General features: G+C 40.5%; 2 protein-coding genes across 2 annotated transcripts in view; one reads left to right on the top strand and one right to left on the bottom strand.

Annotated features, from left to right (window-relative positions):
• Positions 1 to 20,180, bottom strand: part of GPR146 (G protein-coupled receptor 146) — a 45,666-nt gene extending 25,486 nt beyond the window's left edge. The window contains exon 1 of the mRNA XM_082292354.1: positions 19,668 to 20,180. The gene's annotated coding sequence lies outside the window, so the exon portion shown is untranslated. The remainder of the gene's footprint in view (positions 1 to 19,667) is intronic.
• Positions 1 to 26,185, top strand: part of CHLSN (cholesin) — a 120,509-nt gene that overhangs the window by 69,243 nt on the left and 25,081 nt on the right. The gene's annotated exons all lie outside the window — the stretch shown is intronic.

Raw genomic sequence — 26,185 nt, 5'->3', positions numbered from 1 at the left:
CCCCTGAGTAATGCAGTTCTTCAGTGCATTAGTGGTGTCCTGTGGCTTCTTCTGCATGGGGGTATGGATATCACTAGAATCAGACATGCAAACTGTTGAATTCAGCTGGCAGAGTTGCACAAGTTTCTTCATATGCATAGCAAGGTGCATTACTGAGATCTGCACTCCAAGGACCACTGCTGTGTGCTCAGGGAGCTCTTAGGGTTGGGCTGGAGAAAGATTCTGTGGTCACCCAGCAGTCTCCAAAGAGAAGCTTTGCTACTGCTGACCTCCTGCAGCTTCCCAAGGACAGTGTGTTCCTCCTTAGTTACTCAGGAGCCCTTCTCGATTGATTTTCTGGCTTTCTGATCCTTGCTGTTGAAGTACAATTTCTTTTATGTAGTAAACAATGTTTCAGAATTGATTAAATCACAACATGAATCATAATGGAAATGCTGAGCTATACACACGGCTTTTCACATCTGTAAGTCTGTGGAGATGAATAACAATTTTTGTAGTGACAGCCTTAGAGTGGGTTTGCAGTTGTGCTGGGAGCAGAACTCGCTGGCTTTTTTTTAAATGTAGGCAACTTGAGTGGAATAAAATGCTGGTTAATCAGTTTGAAATGAAATTGTGGCAAGGACAGAATGAGCATAGTTATTTCTAGATAGCATAAAGAATGGAGTATGATTTCAAAGGTCACGTGTAATTACACTTTTATTCATGAGGCCTGCATTTGATATTCTAACAGATACAATTCATGTATTGTATTCATCACACAGAATTCTGAATCAGAACATAAAATTTTGCAGTGCTACAGGTAAGAAAAATGAAAGCGATAAGGAGCAGCAGCTGTGTAGCTAATGAAGGAGTTAATTCCAACGTGTGTTTTAGGCCATTAAATACTACAAAGCAAAAAGTGCTGCTTTGCCAGCACAAACCAAAGGAAGGCAGTTAAGTACCACTCCCTTCCCCAGGCAGCTTCGCTGGGAATACCGGAGAGCTCCGGCTGCAGTTCCGGCAGTAGCCTGCACGAGAAATGTGCACGAAGATAAAAATCACTGGAGCAGCTGTCGTTTAGCAAGGAAGATCTTCTGTATTCTGCATGTGGATATGAATTTTTCTCTATGCAAAATGTTTTTATCCTTTCAGGTTGGAGTAAGTTTTACAAAGTTATCAAACTAAGGGCTCAGGTGGTTTTTTTCTGTGTCAGGACTCTCCAGAGGCCGGGATCTGCAGGCCATCCACTTCATCATTGTTCACGCTGTGCTTTTCTTTGGTTTTTTTTTTTTGGTTTTTTTTTTTTTAAGAAGCCTGAAGCGTTTTCCTTGTGTGGTTTCGCAACCCCATTTTCTTTTTTTCCAAACAGCAGGAGTCCTATCACTAGATCAGATTTGGAATTCACTGCTTCCAACAATTGTCTAATGGATCCACATGTTTACACAGCATGACATTGGCATCCAGATAGTGTCATGGAAGTCCCCAATCAGTACTACTGCTCCATGCTTCCTCCCCACTTAAAAAAAAAATAAAGAGGGGAAAAAAAGAAAAGGAAGAAAAAAGGGAAAAGCTACAGGCACTTTTTTCTTGGTACTCAGGGGAGCAGTGAATGGTCTCACTGTTTCAACCACCAGTACCCTCTCACAAAATTTTGGGAAAGACTTCTTCCTTCTGCTGTAACTGAAAATGCCAACTCTCAGGTGTTTTAACAGTATTTATTGTATCAATAAATAGATCTTAAAATCACAGAATCATGGAATGGCTTGGGTTCAAAGGGACCTTTAAGATCATCTACTTCCAACCCCACTGCTGTGGACGCACCAGACCAGGTTGGTCAGAGCTCCAGCACACCTGGCCTTACTTCCAGGGATGAATGCTACAAAATGGGAGACTGGAAAAATAGCATTTCCAGACCCAATCCTTTCTTCCTTCCTGAGGCTCCCAGCTGAATGAAAACTTTTACCTGTGTAGAAGTGTGCCCCTAACTTGCAGCACCCACACCACTGCCTTGATGAAGCTCCAGCTGCTTCTCCCTGCCACTGACGTGTCCTTGAGCTGATGGGAGCATTTGCACGGCCTTATGGTGAATCAAACCACCCAAGGGATCTTTCTGAAAACCAACTTACTGAGGGGCAGGCTCAGGCACTTGGCACTTCTATAGCATGGGAAGGCCATTTGTAATTTACTTGCCCGTGTATTTTGCCAAGTGTTTGATTCCTGTTCCCGTTATTGGATGTAAATAAATCAGTAGCAATTACTTGGCAACAACCTTCCACGGTCATTTGCTCTGAAGAAGCTTAGTCCCTGGTAGCATTTAGTGAAGGAAGGGGGGCTTGGCTGGGACACCAGAACCTTTCTTTTTTTTAATGCTCTCATGGGATCTTTCACTTCCACACAAGCAGCTGCCTGAACTGGCCAAGTGGTCTTGATTTAACGTTGCTTTACGAACACGACTTGTCGCAGCTGCAGGATGTCATAACCTCTATTTCCTTAGCTTAGATTTGAAATCTGGAGCCATGTGATTCAGATGAACCGCAACTGCCCTTGCTTTAACTTGATGTATTTGTTTTGAAAATACTGTTGTTCGCTCCAAGTTTTAGCTGCTAAACAAATTAAGCTGATCTTCACTGATAGATGGGGAATACTGACCAGCTTGATTAAAAAACTCCCTAAAAGCTGCAAAGAAAGCTCAATAATCTTTAGCTCAACAGTGCTAATGAAAATATTTCATTAGTGTAAACTTAAAAAATCAAAACTTGTTTTAAATACAAAAATAATCGTATGTTGTACAGTATTTCAGGGAAGTACAGTGAGCTCACCAGAAACTGCTGCTGCAGACAGGATTCAGAGTAGAAAATGGTGAGCAGAACTGGGTTGGCTTTGCATTCAAAATTTGATTTTATAGGGCTCCTGTTCTTGTGCAGCTTAGAAGCAAGCTTTTGCATTTGAAGTAAAGCCAACTGGATTTGTACAGATACTTATCTTATTCTCTGGCCCCATTCAAATCACCAGAAAAATATTAAGGCTGACAAGCCTAACTTGATATGCTTCTCAATTAATATTTTTATGTTAGATTATAGTACACACAGATTTGCACAAATGCCAGGTTTGAAGTCACTCAGCTGGTTTCCAAGTGGCAGATGCTGCCTTCACTACCGTATGTCTGCTCTCCACAATAGCAAATATTAATGGCAGAGTTTAGTGTCTTTCTTTGGAACTTGTTGTGTAGAGAAATCCTAATTTAGTCATTTTTGAGACTAAATTTTACAGTTCTAGGTTCACACACACAGTGAGTGTCCGCTCCCCATAATTCCTTGTTATTTTTGGCATTTTGTCTCCTGTTGAAATTCATGTGCTTATTGGTTGGGCAGGATTTTTTGGTTTTTTGTAAATGATTTTTTTAATAGTAACTTATCTAGAGTAAGCAGGCAGAATAAAAGCTGTGTCATGTCCTTTCTGAAGATACTAGATTGTGTGCTTTAGTTGTGTAAAATTAAACAAAAAAAAATTTTTTTTTTATGATTACGTTTATAAATGTCATAATCTAATTACATTCTTAACTTCCACTTTTTACAATTGCTTGTTTGTAGTGGTATTTTGTGAATTTTCTTATTTATTTATTCACAGATGCTCAGAGAGACTAAACAAAAAGTTTGAGAGCTGGGACGCTTTCCCAAATGTAGTTTAGAGCTGCTGGTCAGTCAGTGAACTGCTTCTGCGGTCTGAAATAAAAGTGGCCCCAGCAGCACCTGCTGGAACAGCATCTGCAGGATGCTAAGTTTGGCAAATCAACATTTGTGTGTTGATAACACGCAGGTGGATCAGGCTGAGGGCACCTGCAGAGTTGCTTCTGATTGTCAGGTGTGTCTTACGGAGTGGAAGAATGCTGAGGAAATTGTATTCAAATACTGAAAATTACCTTACAATTAACATGCAATTTCACTTGATGGATTTTAGGCAATTCTACTTACTGCCAAACTGCATGGACTGAGTGAGGTTTCTCTTCCTCTTTCTATTTCCTCTTTCTCCCAGAGTATTGCAACAAGCTGGTTCTGAGTTTAGTGTAAGGTAGTGGAGCTTTTGTGGATGTAAAAGCTGGTGTTGGTGTCTGGAGGCAGTGCTATGGCCTGGGGACTCGGCTGAATTCCTTAGCAGTGGTTCCATGACCAGCTGGAGCAGTTTCTTGCACTTCACCATCCATTCTTTTTTTGACGTGGTCACTGAAAATTATTTATGCACCCTAAGATTTAACCCATCCCACACCAGACTTTGTGCAATGTCCCAGCCTTGGAGGCTGACCTGCCTTTATTTACACGCGCGCACACACAGAGCTGACATTTCACACGTGTCTCTGTCAGAGCTGATGGCTGAAGAGCACTTTCTGTAACCTGCTGACAGCTCCATGGCACCGTGTGTGGCCAGGCAGCTCCCAGGAGGGGACGTGTTTTGCCCCGGGCTTGCTCAGGGAGTTGAACGTGGGCACTTTCTTGCCAAGCAGCTGCGTGAACGTGACCACTCCAGGCAGTGGGATGCCTGCACTGCCTCCTGTGCTGGTACCTGCCTGATGGCACAGGGTTATCTCTCAGCTACCCTGCTGCTGGGACACAGAGCTTCGAGTGTGGCATCAGAAACTGGCACTACCAGAGGTGAGGATTGCGGAACGGAGTTTGAGGAGAGGACGGTGAGTGCTGCCGTGGTCGAGCAGGGAGAAGCTGGAGGTGGGCTGAACGTGTTGTTGAGACAGAAAAGAAGAATGGGATTTTGCAACAAGGGGGAAGTGGTGTGGTTGATTTGCCACATCACAGTTCTCAGTGGCCCACCCATTTGTTTTGACATAAATACCCACTCTCGAGCTATGTCGAGGCATGAAGATGATGTGTACCCTCACACTTGTGATCTTCAGGGTTTGTTACTGCTCTTTGAAGAGTGAGCTTGATGTTTTAATGTTTTGTTTGGAGACTAAAGCATTTAGATTTGCAATTCTGCCCTTCTAGCCATTTCCCTGATTTACCTTGCAGAGTAAACATTCTTTTGTTCCGTTTCCCAGACTTCCTTTTCCTTTTCTTTGCTGTTGGCTTAATTTTGAGATACGATACTCAAGTCAGAGGTGTCTCCTTGGGAGCAAAAAAAACCCCCAACAGCTAAGGGTTTGAGTGAGCTAACTATTTTCTCTGTTTAGAAGCAGCAGCTTACTTTCAAGTATTCTGGAAGTCCTCAAACCCAGATCCTGCCAAAGGCATTGACTTAAAGAGCAGCAATGCTTAGGAGAACATGCTCAGGTTTTCTGGCAGCTGTTACAAGCTGCTTAGAAGAAACAGGCACATTGCTTGCAGCAAGCACCCCACAGTTTAGAAAGCACTGCTGAAGGTAAATTTGTGAAGAATTTCTTCTTGTGGTTATAGTTCTCCATTTTCATTTCTTCTACAGTGGCTCCAGTTTCCTCAGAGTTTGGTATCTAGGCTCTTAATATCAAATCTGGAATTAATACAGCTGTATTTAGAGACATTTGCAGGGTTCACAGCAATAATTCACTGTGTGGAACTCGGTGTGTTTTAAACATTCTCCCCCTGTGCACGTACAGGTTTTTACAGTTAAATTGAGAATTTATAACATGCTGGGTCTCATATTCCACGTCTGTTTGTTTCTAAATCTATACACAGAACTTGGACTGGGTCATAAATTTCTGCAGATGAAATGAAGGCTGATTAGAATTTTAATATTAAGGAAGGAAATGGCCTTGGGTAGTGCACTACAGAGCAGAACAGGCCTTCTGTTAATACACAAGAGTATTACTGTTTTCTTGAACTTTGCCTTCCAATCCAATTATTACTTGTGCCTAGAAATCATAACTCTGGTGCCTCTCATTTGATAATGTTGAATGTTATCCTTGTCCAAGCTTACACAATTTCCAGTAGTAAAAACAATCTTGATTATAAAACTGCTAGATAATATACCCCTAAAACTGAGTTATAGGCAATAGTACATGTCTTTGTTGACAAACAAAGCAGTCACGGTGGTATATCGACCCAGTTCTGTCTCATTCTAAATTAAATGAAATAAAGAGTTTTTTCTTGGGACGTGCAGTTCCTGTGATGGCATACTGTGTAACTCACACTTCATGATAAGAATGAGGACAAAGCTTTCAGTGTAAATTTATTTTTTTTTCTTTCCGAGTCAAGCAGAGTAACGGGAATCTCTGGCTTTCATTTTAAGCACTTCTGCGATAGCATCATGCTCACAGTATGATATGAGCTCATACAAGAGTCATTCCAGCCAGTTCCCTTATCAGTGTAAGGCATCGTAGCTCAGAACGTGTCCTCCCGTGTCCTCCTCCCCTGCCCTTGTTGGTAACTGGGTTGGACCAGATGCTGCATAACTCCCTGGATCTGTATTTACCATCCTTTGGCTGCACACATCTTTGCTGCACATTTACAGCAGAAAATATTATTACTGAAGTGTGGAATCACATTCCGGTATTGTTTCATGAAAATCAATTCTGATTCCTCGCTCCTTCAGAGTATGTTATTAGCATAGTACAACTCATCATTTTCTTACAAAGGGAATGACAGTTGCATCCATGTTTAGATGCTGCCCATGTATTTATAGGATATAAATATATGTAGCCAAATGTGGTGGCTAAACTTAGCTGCTTCTCGTGCTGGTTTCTGTGGTTTTGCTTCATTGTCCAGAAAAAGTGACAACATTCTCAACTCTCTTGCATCCATCACCAGGTTTGGTGTGATGTCCACTCTTGGCAGAAAAAGATCAATGCATATTTGTTTATTTGGGCCTTTAAACTGTATCACAGTCTTTCATCATTTATTATCTATCTCTAAGAAGTTTTGTTTATCGTTCTCACACCATTAAAACGTCACATTAGTGGCACCGTCTGAAACATATTTATCCTGCTCTAAAGTCTCAAGGGGTTGTGCACAGGCTGTTATGCAAGTAGGTTTATTTTAGACTTCTTCCCTTTTTTCTTTAATCACTTGCGTAATGTGTTTGAAATATGTGTCTGATGTTGATTCCTCTTTGTGTTCCATTGATTTTGGACATTTGATTTTGCAGCTAAAAGGATTGAATACTAAATGTTCTTTTTGCATGTGTACACAAGAGAGTATTTTCTTCTTTAAGTCAGAGAGAGGCATTTGTAGGTTTTAAGGCCTGATAAAGTAATAAAAAATATAGCAAACCCAAAAAGGCTAAAATAGAAATGTATTTTTATAATTTGGGGAGTTTATACTGTAAATCAGGGCAGAAGGAACAAACTATATGAGAGATACCATTCTAAATGAAAAAATTCAAATTATTACATTGGGTCATCCACATTTTAAGAACAGTAGGGATGAACTCTGACTTTTTTAGTGATTTTTTCCCCCCTATATTAGCCCACAAGTGTTTGAGTAACCAGAAATACACAGGTTTGTGATGAATTGGTATAATGAATCTGATGCTGAGAAAGAGAGTTGTATTCAAAGATTTTTGTTTCCCCCTTGTTTCTTGGAGTACAAAAATGCTAATGTTTCCTTTCTTTTCTGAACTTCCAGACTGGAACCGTAACTGGTCCCAGGGTAAAGTGCCCTTCACAGATCCTCTTTGTAGAGCTTCTGAATTCTTTTGTTTGATTTCTTGCAGTTTTTGGGCACAGCACAGTAAGTTTAGTGTTGCTATCTGCATTAGATTTGGCATTTCAGTAACATTCCAGTTTAAAGATTGTGGTGTGATTCAGTGCTGAAGGTGGTGTGAGTCTGCAGCCATGGAGAGACTCGTTTCTTTCTGGTGCCATATGTTATCTTTGATCAGGAAACCATTTGAACCGAGATGCCTTCAGATATAATATCAGCAAATATAGAAGTCCAGACCTTACTAGACAGTTTTGCTGCAAGGGAGGATCCAGTTGTGGTTTTGCCTACAAACACTTTTTATCTGTTGAGTTACAGTTTTTAATTACTCACAGCTGTGAGGGATTTCATGTTAGCCATGTGAGCTCTATGAGCATTCAGAACTGACTTATCATTACAAGTTTTCCATGTATTTTTAGTCCTTCCCCCTCTTCAATTCATTTCACTCAAACACTGGGCAGGAGGGAATGTGACTGAAGATCGCTTTCTTCAGTAAACTGAAATGGAAAGCCTAAGCCAGTGATCCAGCTGGCATCTTACACCAGAAGCTCCTCAAATGATCCAGGCATCATACAAAATTGTGGCATCAAACCACACAGTTGGTGACACCCAGTGCTCCAAAACTGTCCAGTACTGCTGGTAGTGACAGACACGGACAAGCCCAGTGCTCCATCATGTCCCAGGGGCAGTGTTCCTGTCACTAACCCTGGAGATCTTCCCACCCAAGGTGGTACCTGCCCTGCCCAACGTGCTCCTGAAATAACCAACCAGCTGCACAACCAAGTGGACACGTGTGTGTGTAACCCAGAGGGTCCCCATGAGCATTAAATGAATTTTGCAGCTTTGTCAGAAGTGTCTCCACCTAAGAGCTTCCAGAAGAACTGGTGGGAGTGCAGCTAACACCTTCACCCATCATTCTTCCTGAAGGATGATGCTATACCCAATGCTTGTTCAGGCAAAGACATCTTAATCTTACTGTAATAGATTCTAATTACTCATTTCTGCAAGATCCCTGCCTGGGAGTCACCACAAGCCAGATACTCTGTGAACGATTATCCCAAGAAGTTCTTAATTACTGTGGAGTCCCTACAGCTCTTTAAAATGTATTGCCTGTACTGATACCATAAATCCATTTTCTTCTCCGCTTGCTGTGGAGCCCTTTGTACCCTGGATTCTGTGTTAATGAAGGCCCAGAAGTGCTGCTGTGGCTTACTCCTCATGCTGCTGGTTGTCATCTACAGCTGAGCACGTGCCATGAGGACACAGATACAAAAAAAGCCCCTGATGACCCAGCAGGTCAGGTATTATATGGCCTGGTTTTAAAAATTCTGATAATCACTCTGGAGGAAGAGCCACAAAAATGCTACGGAATTGTCTGTCTTTGTAGTGGATTTTGTGGCTTCCTATTTGCAACATTTGTTGCGAATAAATTTTTGCACTTTGGCCAAAACAAGACTGTTTTTATGACTTTACTTCCAAATGTGTTGAAAGCTTATGTTGCTGGGTTATTTATTGTACAGCACGTAAATAACTTTATATACTGAACATATGCTCCAGCAGAATTCACAAATGGCATCTCCCTCAGTGTAACTTCAGAAGTATTTCAGAGAACCTGCAGTTGGTGTCCTACTGCAGCTTTGCAAGGAAGACAGATGATTTAAAAGATTTTGGACAGAATGAGGAAAATTATAAATGTTTGACATTGTGACAGTACCAGGAACATTAAGCCTAATTTGAACTGAAATCCAAATACAAACCTTAATCTAAGAAGCTGAAAGGAAAGTAATGGAAGATACAAGGCTTTTACTAGGGGTGAAGGATTTCTGAAGCCTTTAGAGGTCTGTGTGCTCTTTTATATGGGTTATGTTTCTGACACCTCCCAATCTGGATGTAAAGTAGTTCTTTTATTTAAAAAGGAAAGATATACAGGCAGTTTGGCTGTAGATGTACTCTTTGAATAGATAAAAATGCCTAAAATACCCTTGACAGTTGCTTGTAAGAGGAGCTGTATTAGATATTTTTTGCTTTTATTTCTAGTAAATTTATTGGCTGATCAGCTTAGGAAGTGTTTCAGGCTAATTATCCATTTGCAAGCAACAACTGTGTCTCAAGTCTTTTGATCATGTGCCAGTTTTAAACTGAAAACAAACCTTGATATGACTACACTTTTCACTTCTTCAGGCTTTGTCTTTTGTAGTTAAGTCAGAAATTTTGCACAGATTTTAATATGAGTGTTCCTACTGTCAAAAGTCTGTTCCTTTTACCTCAATGGTCCGGTGATGTAGATGTCCTAAACCAGCCCTGCTTATTTAAGTGGTAAATGAAGAGTGTTTTGCATTATCAGTTCTTAGAGCATGTATGTCTTCTCCTGTTAAAGCACTCCTATTTCTAAAACATTTCCCATTATCACTGGTGTCTTGACAGCAATAACCTCCTAAGAGGGGTCTAATCTGAGACCAGGTTAAAAAAAAAATATCCTAAAATCCTGTGAGCTCAATCTAACTTCTGTTCTGTGGTGACCAAAGGGTAAAAGAAATCCTTTTAAATAAATTTGTTCTCTTTCTAAATAGATAACTAGCCAAATGCATTTCAAGTATTTGTTCAACTGATCAAATACTGCTTTAGGTTTAGAAAACAAATTAATGTAATATTTGAAGAATTACACATTTTATACCTGAACACTTCTCTGTGTCATTACTTCTGCACCGATGGCCCTAAGTACTGTGGTCAAAATAAAAGACCCTTTCAATGAAAATAAGTCAGACAAATGTTTAATTTTTATTTTTTTAGGTCTTCATAAAACAGCTAAACTGGAAGTTCACACAGTCTCTTTTTTTTTTTTTTTTTTTTACCCTTTTGAGAAAGTTACACCAGTGTGTCAAATTTAAGTCCTTACTTCTTCTGTAGATACACTGATTGGCTGAAGTACTTCTAAATTACCTATATATATTTGGCAAAAATATAACCTGATAGTTCAACATTAGTTTGAATTTGAGATAAACATGTTTCTATGTATGCGGGTTCAGAAAGCAGAACAGTCTGTCCTGACACTAAATAAACACAGTTCCCAAGTGGAAATTCTCAATTTAGGTGTCTGATTAACTTCTAACTCAATGGCTGTGCTTCAAGATCCTGGCACTGTTTGAATCATTGGTATTAGATACCATTCCTCTTCCTGTCCTGGAAGTAGAAACTGTGAACTCCTTTTTCACACTGGTAGTGTAAGATTTCCTACTAATTAGCCAATAAGAGGAGTGGACTCAGAGACACACAGGCATGTCAGAGACATTTTTCCATGTTTTGGCAGTTAAGATTTCAAACTGTCAGTTGATTTTTACAATTGCTCTGCTCTGTTCTGCTGGGGCTGTCTCCTATCACAGTGTGTGCCCGCTGTGAGCTTACAGACTTGGGTGATTATTGGATGTTCTGTTTACAGAATCGTGAACCTTTTCTAAAGGTTGCTAGAGCTTAATTCCTAACGGGGAATTTGCTTTGAGTCATTGCTGAACTGAGTGGTGTCTTCAGATGTGATGCAAGTCCGAAAGGAAACGCCAAGGGAAGGACAGAGGATGGCAACACTTGCTGTTCTTTAACTGCCTCGACCACATCTTGCAATATATTTGGATTTGTACAGTATATGAAGATAACCTATGTTCTTTATTACATTAGGTATCTTAATGAAGTTATGGGTATGAGTTATTATTAGATGGCAGCATTTGTTTGTTTAATTAGTAAAATGATACAAGTAAAATTTCATTTTGAGCTCAGTCATCATCTGTTAAACTGCTGGAGCAGTTCAATAATTGACTGCTACCATTACCCACTTGAATGAGCAAGCAAACCCATGAGTTTCTGCCACAGAGGACTTGTTTCTGATGTGTTTGTTGACCACCGATGGATAGGTAGTGAGTGAAGGGGATCTTGTTGCTCATTTGGCACTGCAGGAAGCAGACCAGCATCTTCTCACTGGAGTTACACCTTGAAATGGCTACAAAGCCTTGACAGCTCCAGTGGCAGCTGCCTGTTTGTTCCCTGGCTGTGCCTCAAGAGTTTCTGATGGGCAGGAAATCAGTGTCTGTGCTGGACAGTGAAACGCTGCAGTTGAGGGAGTCACAGCTCCAGCAGCCAGAGAACAGCAGCCAAAGCAGAAACTAATTGAACCAGCAGTTCACTTGAGAGGATGAAGAACAAAAGGGGAACTTCCCTTTTATACAAATACTCTCAGCGTTGTGGAAATGTGAGTCCTGTACACTTAAGACCTGTATTAATTGCTGTACTGGTTGTCTGTTGCCATTTAAAAAATTTACTTGTGTCTGCAAGAAATCAAAATTATGCTTTTCTTAAATAATATGAAACACCTGAGTTCAGGCCCTTGGAAGCAAAAATTACGCTTCCTGCCTTTACTAGACCTTTACCATCATTTTGAATTTAGAGGGAAATAACTGAAAGCCCAAAACAGCAATGCATGATGCTACTAAAGAGCAACAAATACCAAATGATCTGTGGTAATTTGAGAGTTGACAAGCTACAGTTCATCACCCCTGTATGTAAAAGGTAGGATACATATAGCAACATTACGTATTTTACACTTAAGTTTTTTTAAGGAATGGTGTCTTTAGGCAGAGGGTACAAAAAATGGGATCCCACAAGCTGCACCTGCACTTTCTTGCACCTTTCTATCACCTCCTCTTTTTGCTGGCAGAAATGTTCACAGTGAATCAAATTAACAAACTGATTTGGTATTAAAGTAGCCTTTGTGAAGGGACAGAGAGGTAATTTTCACCCAAATGGGTTTACAAAACTGTGCAAACACTTGTGCCAGGGTGGGAGAAGAGGTGGGACAAAATGGAGAGTGTCTCTTTTGGCAGCAGTACTGACTTACCCAGGTTTAAACTGTTGCTAAAACTATTACTTGAGATTTTTATTCGTAAGTGTAAAGCTTTCTTTGGAGCCTAAACAGAAGTATTTGGTTGTGTAATCTTTCACTGCAAGCAGAATATGCTCCATCTAATTTATAAGCATACTGTTTGTTCTGCTGCAGTCACTATGTGGCTGTATTTCTTCCATTAAGTTAATAATCTCTATTCCATATAATATGGGTATTCTAGTGTAAGGCAGGCAAGGAAGAAATCAGAGCTCTGTGTAATGACATTAAGCTTTTAGGTTACAGACAGAGTAAAGGACTCACAGCTGCTTAACATATGCCCTCTGCCTGAACTCACTTTATCACTTGGTATCTGACTGCTCTCAACATATAAAAAGTTGATGTGATTGATAGTCGGTTATACAGTATTTGTCAGGGTGAACTGAATCATTATGTGTATAGATTCAGGAATATAGAAAAATAAAGCTGAAAGAAGAACAACAAAAACTCTGACATCTTTTCCATTCATTAAGCTTTCTTAAGGCAACTGTTTTTGTTTGCAGGAGTTAGTGGTTGCTGGTTTTTCTAAGCAGCAATTGCTGAGTGATTTAGAGTACATCTCTGCTCTTTTGTTTGGATTTCATTTGCAAAACCATTTAGAGTTATAAAACTGTCAGCTTAAGAACATTCTATATATTTTGCCAGTGAGGGCCTCCTGTATGCAGAGTTTATGCATTTCTCTCCATTTTGCATGCTGTTTGAATTCTCAGTATGTATCACTGTTCTTCTTTGGGCTGGCTGTTAGAATAATTCCCAGTGCCTTCTTTAGAGCAGCAGAAATCCTTGAAGTAATGATGAAATTGCATCTCAAATTAGTCATTAGATATTGCTAACCACAACATCTCACCCTTGGCCAAACCTAGCCCAGCAATGCAGTAATAGAATGTTCTGCTGATGCTTAAAAACACTTGAAATTTAGAAGCCCTAAATGCAACTGGAATTGAATCATGCACCTAAACATCAGAAAGCATAGACCAGAACTGTTAGTTATGTTAATTACAGTAGTTAAACCATGGTATGGTACCTTTCTAAACTCTCAGATGCCCTAAAATAACTCCAAGCTGGGAGCTGAAAAATGTTATGCAAACTTTGTTACCTACTACTTGCAGCTTTGCTCACTGTTTGTCTCCTGCAGAATTCCTTTGGTGGCTAAGCTCAGCTTTGCATTGTGTGGAAGCTGTGGGGCCTGGGTCTCTCATCATTCTGCACAACCTTAATCTCTCCTGGCCTTGCTGCTGGCCCTGTTTCATGCACTTCATGTATTTATTTCAGATTTTCTATTCCTGTTGTTCATAAGGTATGGCAGATTTAAGTCATCAAGTACTTAAATTACATAGATGTGGCTGTGACAACTTTCTGTAACTTGGAAGTTGGAATGTGCCATGAATGTCACCTCTGAATGTTCCTGGATGCCTGGTTGGGCATGTACAGTGGGAAGTAAGTCAGTGCTTCAAAACTGCGTTGGAATTTTTGGAGCCAAAAGTTTTTAAGGGTCAATGACAGATGTTAGGAAAGCCTTAAATAACTGACGAGTTCACTCAGTGAATCTGGAAGAGTCTATGCAGGAAGTGCAATGTTTTGTCTTTGCTATCTTGATAGAAAAACAGGTTCTGATTTTCCTGGCTTCCCTAACTTTTCCAGTGTTCCCTGTTCTCCTTGACTTTACAATTCAGTAACCATGCTTCCTGCATCCTTGGCAGGAGATCGTATCTCCATTTTCTACCTTATGACCTTCCAGTACAATTTTAACTCCCTGTATTCCAAGGGAAAGTATTAATTTTTAAATAAAGTTAAAAAAAAAAAAAAAGATGAGGAAATTTCTTTGTCAAACTTGATTTTTTTTTTTTTCCTCGGAGATTGCAATTTTCCTTAACCTGTTTTAGGAAACATATTGCCTTTTAATTTATTCTTCAACAGAAAAGTATCATACCTGCTTGCTCATTTCACATTCATAATAATGGAATGTCTCTCATTAAGGTAGAACCCGTATTTTCATTTTGATTGGAGTTTAATTTTTCTGTTTCAAAGTATGTTTTGTTGTTTGCATTTACAAAAAGAAATACGAAGCTTTTCTGTTGCCATTCAACAAAGAATTCTGACATCTTGGCTTTTTTCCAGACTAGTTAATTTTTTTTAAAATTTTGTTTTGAAGATCAGGATTTCCCTTGAGATGGACCTTCCATTTGCTGTAAATCTCTCTCTTCCTTTGCCCTCTTTTTTTTCTGCCAGGCATAAACTACTTCACTTTCAAAGCTCTGCCATCTAATCCCACTGTAGCCATTATCACTATGCACCATGGAAATGCTGACTCTTGGTTCACTAACAACTCAAACATTTACCTTTGACCATCTGCATTTTCTAATGACCATCTCCAGTCCTGTGCTGCCCTGGATACCATGAAGAAGTTCCTTGTTGTTCCTATCTTAAAACTTTCTTTTGATCCCTGCAAAATTACACAGTAACAGAACAGGTATGTGATAAACTTAATCCTCCCGTTAGTGGGTGGGTCCAGGCTTTCTTGTACTTCACATATTATCCCATCTGTAGTTACCCTCTCCATTTTGTACTTAACTTTAAAATTATGTGGGCAGCTGCTGTTTCCCGTTGTCTTTATACCTGGTTGATCACAGATGTAAAGTGTACCTTCAGCAGGAAAAGCTTTGGCTCAATCCATGTAAATTCTAGTATTTGTTTAGTACATATGCTTAAGGTACTTTAATACAATTTTGTTCTAAGATAACTTGCTAGATGCCTTAATTCCAAAATAACAACCACCACCACCACCTTGTTTTGTGCTGCTTTTACAGTGATACCTTTCAGTGTGGTCTGTTGGAATACAAACAGGTTTTATGGAGCATTTTTACTGAACAGTCAACAGGTTTTAATTTAGCTTCTTAAATCATGATTGTTTTTCAATTTTCTGCTCTACCTCCCAAATGCATAATGAAGGCACACCTGATGCTGTAAAAACCAAATGTCATTTCAGTATTTTCAACTGTGTGATAAATTTGGAGAGCTTAAAAGTTGGTATCATAGATGTGTAGTTACCAGAAAGCTCACAAGAACATGTAGAGCGTTGCTGAATAAATAGGATTTTGGAATGGATTGCACTTTATTTTCAGAGACCTTCAAAATGCTGAAATTATGGATGGAATTTTTGTAAGGAACTTCCAGGAGACCATTTCAAACTCAGAAACAAATTCAAATGCTTTCTCCCTACCAGTCATGTTAAGTACCACTTGCACTTGCTCATGGGGATTTGAAGAGCAGCAGGCAGACCTGGAGGAAAGTTAGATTGTGTAATTCATGCCAGCTCTTAAAAACATTCCTCTTTTATCATTCTTCTTGAGAAAGAACTTCTTAAAACAGGATGTTCAGTGGCAATTGAACTGTGCCTGAGTTTTACAGTAAAGCTTTATTGTACTTGTTTCTCTAAACATTACCAAATTCAGTATACTGGTTCTGTATATTACTGGAAATTATATATATTTAGAAGAAGAATCATTTCACAGAAATTAATTGTCACAGTCTTAATCATCCATCTCTGGTTATCACTAGGCAGGAAGTCAAATGCAAAAATCAGTAATGCCCATTACATTTCTTCCTTATTTTGTGTTAAGATGTCTCTCTTTTCCCAACCAAACTGAGGGTCCAGTTCTCTGTCTCCAAAACCATTTATCCCATTGTAAAGCAAACCAAGTGGCAAGACATGAGCCGAGGTTGTTGATACCCTTGTGCTCAGGATGGAGGTGCAGGACAGCTGAGGCGCTGCTCGTGTTCCAAGGGCTGCTGTGGGTGTCTATTTTAGGGTGATTGAATCATGAAATGATCACATTCTGCTAAAGAAATGAATCCTGCCCACTCTGTTTTTTGGAGTGTCTTCTCTGGGGTCTTGTTCATCACAAATTGGAAGTTGCGTGTTCCTGCCTACACGTGCGTGTGCAGCTGAGGGTATATAAATGTAGGTATGGATGAAGCCCATTCTGGAATACTTAGCTAGGTTTTGAAGAAGATCTTAGTATAGCTGACTACAAATGGTGCTGGTTTTACTTAATAAGGAATTAATGAATAAAAGTTGAGATCTGGGAAGATACGTGGTGTTTCAGAGTACAGTGTCTATATATATCCCAGGACATTCATTCCCTGTAGCTATATATCCTGTTAACTCTGCAGCTGAAGAAGGTGACAACTCGTTGGTAAGGAGGTATGAAGTTTTTTATGGGCTTTGATGACCTTGCTGTTTCTAACAAAAATGTCTTTGCTAAGTCAGATATAAGAAATCCCGTTCGGATTGTAAGGAAAGCCACCTTTTCTAGGGATCAATAACCATTTATTTTCTATTTAATATTTAGTCTTCAGCTTCACTAGTCTTTCCCATAAATGGCAAAAATGTGCCTTCTCCAGCTGCATGTTAATTATGTTCCATTTTTAAGTCAGAATGGGTACATTACAGAGAAGCTGTCAATTTGAGACTGAGCAAACTAAATATACTCAGCTGAGTGAATCCAGCACTGTGAACATGAACCACTGGTATAAATAGGAAAGGAAACACCTTGAAGCTTTACCATATTCAAGAAGTGTCAGATCATGTTCTTTGAAAGGGATGGCAACTCTTTTTCCGCCAGTGCAGGCATGAATATTGTTTCACCTAACACAGGCTATGCAGGTGTTCAGCAGACTCTGGTGTTGGCACCTTTACTGTTGAATTTCAGTATTTTTTGGATGGGCATTCAACTTGTTTTGCATAATCCCAGATCTTTTTCTTCATAAAGACTTACATGGGGGGAGATTGAAACAAAATGTTTGTCCTTCCACCTTTAAAATACTTTCATCTGCTTTGCTGACTGTTTCAAAACCTTATGGACTGTTTTCAAACAGCTCTTTTGCCAACAAGCATTGCTGTAAGGACAACTGGCAGGAACTATGAGGAACTCTTGATTATGATGATGGTGTGTTTCATTGTTGAGGACAAAGTACTCCTGATGTTATGGGACCTCCAAGACTGGTAGAAATATGACAAATTGCTTCCCAATAGTTCTTTTTTGTTGGACCTAACTTAGCAAAGCAAGATGGGATTCTTCCAGATCTCCGTACTCCAAAGGGAGAGTCTGAAGGATAGGTCACTGTGCACAGAATCTGCTTTAGTAACATTGACATGACTGAAAAACCCTGGTATGACTGCTAGGATATCTGTATTTGATCACAGCTTCTGATTGAGAAAATGCATTTGTTTCTTACATTGTGTGCTTGAAAAGAACATATTCTGTTACGAGTGGACACTTGTGCCACTTGGCTTCTGAAAAATGCATCACTATGAACAAAAATATTCCACGCTTTAAACATAATATATATATTTTTTTGCTGAGGGAGTAATAGGGAGGAATATCACTTGAGCCTGAGAATGTCAGTACAAGTGATATGTGTTGTGTAAGTCCTACCTAAGCTTTCAGTGTCTGAAATGTTAAATAAAGACTTTAATGAGTTCCTCTGCATAAGGATAAATTTAGCTCCAAGAGCAGAGCAAAGCAGACTTGTTGATTGGTGTGGGAATGATTGTTGTGATTCCTGAGCTATGAAGGTGCTGTCATTTCTGCAAAGGATCTTTGCAGGGGAGGCAAAACGGAGAACTGATTCTGCAAAATGAATTGTGGGTCTGTGGGTATGTATATAGAGTCCTATTCTATTATGAATCATAACTTTGCTTTTTTGTTGTACATTATTGCTCTTTAATTACACCTTTGGCTATAATTTTGCGATTGCTTTGTGTGAAAAGTTCAAAACTGGATTAATAAATTCGTCTAGAAACTTCTTACAATTTAAATACTGCCTCAGCTATTTTCATAGCTTTATTAGAATAGTTCATGCTTCAACTTATGCCCTTTACTTTTGGTCATGGGGGTGTTCTCCAGGTCATTCTTTGAGTGGGTGAGTCATCCATTTCTGTGTGATGTGAAAATAACAAAATGACCCTTTAAAAGTGTGTGTTTTCCAAGGAAAGAGCAACACTGCACCTGCAGATGCACATCTGCACTTGCTGTACTAAATTCATGCATTCTGTCTGCTGGTACTGAGCTGGAGGAGATGCTGGGAAGTTTCTTCTCTGTACCTTCAGAGCCAGCCAGACTTTGTACCCTACAGGCTGGGGATAAAGAGGTGCCGAAACATTTAAGTGGAAGTGGAGGCATCCAATCCCTCCCCAGCTCTCTCCAGCAGTGAGCATGTGTGTTGCTGTCAACATCTAATGATGACCAGCATCAGGGGGACAAGCATTGTTGCTCTTGCTCCACAGGCATCTATTTATTATCTGTCCCAGTGAATTCCTGCCTCTGCTGGAGAAGAGATGTAGCTATCATCATTTCTGCTTGCCTTGCAGAAGGCAGGCTTTGATTTCACTCTCCATGTCTCACTGAGGTCTACATAAATCATCTGAAATTGGCCAAAATCTTGAGAACAACGTTGTGATCTACAGCTGTTATCTGTGCCTTGCCCATGTTTGTTGGGGATAAAGCCTGTTTGCAGGAGGGTAACGGCAAATACACACGTGCTGCATAAACCTGTGTTGGTCATTCCTACACAACGTGCCAGAAATCCCCCTTGGCTCTGTTAACAACTAATTGCAAAGCTCTTTTTGACAAAACAATCAGCCTAGCCGCCCCCGTGCATGTGAGTTGTGGTGCAGAGCAGCACATGGAACTCGGTGCAAGTATGTTCTGTATGTGGCTGCTATGGTGATTGAAATACATAAATAAAATAGATAAATATGGACCATATTAGAAACCCATTAGTGGCGCTCTCTCAGATCGCAGGCAGCCTCCAGCGTGCGGTGTCAGCCGTGTTCCCTTGCTCCGAGCGGGCCCGCGTGGAGCGGGAGCTCCTGGGAGGGCTGGACTTGTGCAGTGGCCCTGTCTTACCTTGTCAGCTCGCAAATTCAACACAAAACGGGTAAACAAAGGGCTTTTGTGCACGGTTTATAGTTCAGTGAGGATTAGTGGCCTGACACGGTTCTCAGACGGGACAAGCTTAGCGTTAAGCCGCCCGAGGTTAACGAGGGCGGGCATGGGGCAGACTGCGCAGGCTGGAGCAGAAGGGTCTCTCGGCTTTTGGACCGGGACAGAGGATTGTCAAAAGCAGGTTCTGCTTACCTGGGCCGGCGTGTCCGTCACGTGTTCCCAGCGTTCCAGGTGCCTTAGGATGCGGATGATCTCAGGCACTTGCTCGCAGTCCTTCCCGCAGCTCCGGAGGTCCCCTCTGCCGGCTTGGACATCCTACCCTGTTCTTGGGCTCCGGCTGGATCAGATTCCTGCTTTTCTTCCCCCTCTCACCTTTTAGCATTCTCTGACCGTAAAATCCATCCCTTTCCTGAAATGCAGAACGATGCACTTGTCCAATGAAGTTTTTTCCAGGCGGGATTCAAATTCCAAACAAGCCTTTCATTTCCTTTGCGCTGGGGGGAGAGCAAAGGCAGGCAGGCGAAGGAAAGCGCTCGCTTCCTTTAAATCCCCACCAGTGTCTTCCCAGCGCTGGAAGCGAAGTAGCTTGTCATGGTGATCTTCGGAGTTTAACTTTAGAGGGGGAGGGAGAAAGTGGAAAGCAAACTGAATGCTGTAGTGGAGATTTCTCTCTTCCCCCACTGGGCCCCTTGCCGACTGTTTTTATTGATTTCAATCACTGGAGGCTCGCTGGCTCTCAGAAGAAACACTGTGTAATGTGTTCTTTCCTGGCTTTCATTAAAGAAACTCAATGCAGTGCGGTCACGCTGCCGAGCTCGCCTGGCAACCTGCCTACACCCTGTGGTACCTCTTTCATTGGAGGAGATCGAGCTCGTGGTTTGGGGTTGGTTTATTTATTTTTTTTCTAATTCTCCAGCAAGGATTTCAAAACAGCCTCTGCTCTGCTTCTACCTCCTCTCGCAGCCCGAAGCCTTTTTAAGCCTCGGGAGAAATTGTCAGCACCACTAAAGGAGGCGACTTTGGTGGCAATGGAAGCGCCGAGTGCTGCGACAGTCTCGTGCTCCTTCTATTAAAATTCCTCTGCGTTTCTGGGGAGGGGTTTAAAAGGGATGTGTGTAAGCCACAGGGATGTGGATACAAATGATTTCCAAGGGGGTTCCTTTTTTTTTTTTTTTTTTTTAGTTCCATGTTCTCCGGATTGGTTAACATGGTTTAATTAAGAGTAGGGGAGTAAGCTAAATCCTTCAACAAATATGTGCAAATTCGTGGCCCTACTGTAGTTGCAAATGAAGCAAAACTGCATTCCCCAAGCTTGCAGTTGTCTCAAGTATTTCTGTGGTACTCAGGGCTGTGATGCTGGTGGAGAAAAATGAGAAATACAATACGATCCTAATTTATGCCTTAGAACTTAATCTGCCACAGCACAGGAGTATGTACTTTATAGGAGTAACAGTCTGTAAAGTGGAATTCAACAAGCTGCATTCTTTACGTTGTGTATTCTGTGTGCCTGTAAATGCTTTCATGTAATTTAGTAAATTGTTCAATTCCTTCTTATTCAGCAGTTGCTAATGATAACATTTTATGTGTTCTTTACAATTGGCTGTAAATCTGAGACTGCAAAGATCACACAGTTGTAAATTAAACCACATTTCAAGCTCATCAAGCTGCATCTATTCTAAATTACAGCTGCAAATTTAGGGTGCTACCTGATCACTTGTGTTCCTGAGATACAATAGCTGTATACACAAGGAGGCTTTTTAAACAACAAAAACCAACAACATTTACATGACCACAAAAAGAATCCTTTCCTGGAGCAGAAAGATAAAAATGCTGTTCTTACTTAAATCTGGTTTCCTGCAGAACTTGTTTGAGGCTTCTCTGCCTGGGTTGAATCTACAGAAAGCTTTCCAAATCAGCTTAATATAAATTGTTGCCAGTGTTTTTCTTGCAAGGAGTTGAAATTCTAAAACCACTTAGCTTTTATGAAAAATTTTATCTTTTTCTTTGAGCAGTATATAACTTCTAAAAGGTCTTCCTCTGTAAGCACCACAGACATTATTTAAAGAGTACCTCTACATGTTGCTTTTCATTTAAAATTTGCTTTCTGCATGGTAATGAAATTTCATATGCCCTCTCTGGTCATACTTCTTCTTTTCATAGGATGCTGAATGATAGAAAATAATTATTTAAATTCATTATGGCCATGAACTGTTCTATGCAAATGCTCTAGCTGTACTTGTAGCACAGCTCTTTGGCCAGCCTTGGATAGTAAATCATTTGTCAATCTTTCTTTTACAAACCTTGTGTCTAAGGGTCTGCCAGCCTTTCTTCTCTGTGGGTTTTGAACTGTGTTTATAGATTCCGCTTTTTGTTTTTAGGCTGGCAGATGGCCAGTTATTTATCTGGGTTCATATGTATTGTGTGAGGCAGAAACAGGACGTTTTGCATGCTGATACCGTTCACGGGGCATTTGGGGGGCAAAAGGCTACTCCTAAGCAGAGGCCATTACGTGATGTGTCAGTAGCTCTTGGTCAGTGAACAAAGCCCCTTTTGACATTTTTCCATGTAAAAAGTTATGAAATAACATGAGCTTCATGAACAAACAAGGCGATACAATGCTCCTACTATGAAATAAGCCATATAATCCATTTCCCCTCCATTTTGAACTCTCTGGAGTTCAAAAATGTGGTGCTCTTTTTATATGTTTGTCATTTATTTATTCCTTTGAGTTTCTGCTGTTGCTTGCCTTGCTGTTGTACAGACTTGTGGTGCTGCACTGGGGGAAAAGGATAAAAGTGTATTGGTGTTGCAGGAGCTGGATTCACTGGTTCTAATAAATAATGAATTTGGTGTTGTGGCTTGCTCTGTGGTTCCTTCTATAGGTTTGGCAGCAAAGCCAAAACCCTGATCAGGCAGGAAGTTCAGACCTACAGAGACGAATCCCAAAGGCAAAATTTAATAGATGAGTATTCTGTTCATTGTGGCAATTCCTCAGAGTTTCTGACTCTCTCAACATTATTCTGTGCTGGCAATGGACAACTAGGGATGCAAACGTGGAATTTTGAAGCAGTGACGAGTGCGGAGGAGGAACAGAAGTCTTTAGGAGATGTCTTCAGTTCTGCTTAAGTGTGAGTCTGTCAAGGACTGGAAACAAATTTAAAAATGCACTTAGTGCTCTATGGAAGCACAACACAATTAGTGTGCTGTTATTAGTGCAGTTATTCCCCTCTTGGTGCTGCTTGCTCAGCTACTGCAGTTCATAGTCCCCTGGCAGTACAAGCTTTTATGCAGATACAAAAGCTACCCTCAAAAACTGCACCTGTTTGGTTCTGCCACTCTTGTTGCAGCAGAAAAAAAGGGTCAGATATCTTCAAGAGAACCTGAGCATCTTTTTTGCTGGTTTCTCTTGCAGTTCTAGTTATTTTTCCTCTGTTCTGTATTGCTTAGCAGGGCTGCTTTATACTATTAAAAGCTTCCCTTCTGTGTGAGCTGGCTCCCCATTTATGATCGTAAGCTCACTTCTGAAGATCATTCATAAAATGTTTCAAATTTGTGCAATATTTCCAGATTACAAAGAATGATGGAAAACTTTAAATGGTATCTAAAACTGCCACAGCTGAAGCCTCCAGCTATTTTGAGTCAGATGTCTTGGACTATTTAGAGCATATTGCTATATTTACACGCAGTTCAGAAGGTTGGAGACTGGCACTGGTGAAAGGCACTGTATTGGCACTCACAGCACTTTGCCTGGAGATGGATGGGGTATGATACAAACTTTGGGAATTTGCTCGAAGGAGCCTGAGCTCACATCTTCCTGCCCATGTAAAGTTGACATGGGCTTTTATGAGTGTAAGTGTGAAAGATTTGGGGGTCTGGCTTTTGCTCAAAAAAATGGCATCCAGTGGCAATATCCCTTTTAGCACCTTTTCAGGCCTTCTGGAAAGTTTCCAAGTGGAAGACTCCCACCTCTTTAATCACAAGAAAACACTGCCTCTCCTCTGAATGTCATTCATTCAAGTGTGCTGACCTGGCCTGACCTTGTTTAGATTGAGATCTAATAAGCCCACAACCCAAGGTGGTGTGGTAGCTCTCAGCAGGCTTTGCAAATAAGCAAGTGTTGTGTTTTTCTGTGTGCATGTGGTTTAAATTTATCATGTCAATAAACAAGTGTCTCACATGCTCAAATAGGGACTTTACAATGTTGTAGTTAAGGCTAAATTGTAGTGCTACAAATTGTGATGTCACTTTATAAATATAGGAGGAGACAACCTGGAATATTTATGACCTCAAAACAATGAAGTCCTGTTGGTTGGGCTTTTTTTTTTTAGTTTAAATAATGATATAACACTAAAACTCTTAATCCAAATGGGTCACAAACATCTTCCAGAAGAACAGTCACACCACTGGTTTTGAGAAAACAAAATTAAAAACTAAGGCTGTTGATTTAAGGAAAGGAGAGGTGCATCAACAGATTAATAAATAATAAATACTGCTAGGACTTAAACTGCAGTGGGAGGCTTGGTTTTTTTTCTTTCAAGTCCCAGGTTTGGAGGAAGGGGGTTTTTTAATACAAATTGTGATAAAATCACCCTCAGCTTCAGTGGGGACTATACCACCAAATGTAGGCATTTTCTGAAACACATAAAACCTGAGGTTTTCAAGTTAAAAGCCAGTCTAGGACAGATTGTGGCCCGTCCTACTAAATTAACCAAATCAACATGGTTGGATAAAAGTATATTTGGAACTAGAGAAGGTGTTTGAGCTGTTGTAAGGACTGTGTCAGTACATGTGCTGGGAGTCCAAGGCAGAAGCCTGACGTATCCAGCTTTCCCTGGGTGATGCTGTGGGCCAGCAGAAGGTACCTCCAGCTGTAAATCCCGACTCTTTCCTGCCAGGACAGCCCTGCAGGAGAACAATACTCTTGTGTCAGACAGCCTACGGGCCATCCATGCTGGAAACAAATGTTGTTAGGGCTCGGTATTTACGTTGGGACTTACAGGGAGGGAGCAACTTGTTTTGTTTTTAATGGAGCGGTCAGGGAGAAGGATAAAAAGCTTTTTGATAATGCGAGGAATGTGGGGGGAAGGGGAGTTACTGAGATATGCATTTACTGTAAGTATGAAGAGGCAGAGGCCTCTTTATCAGGCTGGCTCTAATGATGTGCCACAGTCACTTTATTTGAAAGCTTCATGGCTCACAGAAAAGTAAACAAATTCATTACATTATTTTTAAAAGAAGATTAACTGTAGTGTGTCGTCTGTTGGACAGCTGCTGTAGTAATCTTTTACAAACACTTTATAAATGACCACCCTCAGTGTTTTCCAGGGCTTTGTGTGGCTGGATTGTTATTTTAGTAAGTACCAGGGTGGCTTTTCAAATGAAAACGTTGTTTCCTGTGTAACAATCCAATTCTACCTTCACCCTAAATATTATTTTGTTCTCAGCATGAACTACAGAATGTCTTCCATACAAATGCAACATATGTTGCTTTTTTTGCATGTGTTTGCAATGAATGCTGGCTTTTTCATAAAAGTAGCTAAAAAGTATTTTAAACAAGAAAAAGCAACTCCACTTTAGTGTCCTAGTTCCATTTGTTCTGATTTCTGCTTCATTAACCTTTCTTCAGTCTGTGAAAATACCAAGTTGAAAAGATGAGTCAGAGTAAGCTCAGATGATAGGTGAATTGACACTGAACAAATGTTTAGAGCCCAGCAGGTGTCTTTGGCAACTAAGATTGTGTTCAGGTATTGTCTTTTTAACATTCTTTGGTCGAATGTCAGGAAGAATAACCTTATTTAGCTCTCTGTCTGGATTTGAGTGTGAAAACACTCGACTGACACAAAGGAATGTAACACTAAGAACTTGTGAACTTACACAGTGGTTCTAACCAATCTTGCCATAAAGCAGTTGATCTTGTGCCTTCAGGTTTCAGTTACAGGTTTTTTGAACAGGTGAGGGAGGAGCAGAGAGAGGAGGAAGAGTATTTTTTCTCACCCATCCATGGATGTCCCAGGCTCTAGCAAAGGACCTTGCCTGGCAAGTACCTCCCTCACACATCTAGGAGTGCCTGGAGTGAATCCTGTCTTGCTACAGAACAGCATTTTACTTCTACACAACGTGATCTCACACTGGATATTCCAGGATAAACTCAGTGTTTATAGTCAGATAAACTATTTTAAGCTCTTCATCTGTACGTGAAATATTTATTTTCATTTGGGATATGCTGATGCATATATTTATGGTAATATGGTTTCAGATGTGAATAATTAACTGTTCTGTCTGCAACCTTAAAGAAATGTCAGCCTTTGTGAGGTATGTATCTGTATGTGTTTATTGAAGATTGTCCATATGTTTCCTCGAGATTGCTAAAGGATCTCCAAGAGGTCTTGGATGAAGGTGATGGTTGTCACATCTTTGCCCTTGGCATAATCGAGAGGAAGCCTCTGCATGGCACACAGAGGTTTTCTCAGTCCAGGGAAGTGTGTGGTTACACAACAAACACAAACTGAGGATCTTAAGGAAACCCTACTGCTCCCACTGAAATGTGTGTATGCTGAATAAACATCCAAACCCTCCATCCTCTGTGAAACAGCCTCTGCTGTTCACACACCCTCCTCAGGTCTGAGTGTGGGAGAACAAACAGCAAGAAATGTTAGAAATTATGTTTAATACATAGCTGGAAGGTGCTCGGGTTCCAGTAGTGCTCAGAG

The sequence above is a fragment of the Coloeus monedula genome (assembly GCF_965178545.1).
Source record: "Coloeus monedula genome assembly, chromosome: 16".
Taxonomy (NCBI): domain Eukaryota; kingdom Metazoa; phylum Chordata; class Aves; order Passeriformes; family Corvidae; genus Coloeus; species Coloeus monedula.
This window is presented reverse-complemented; position numbering and strand designations above follow the sequence as displayed.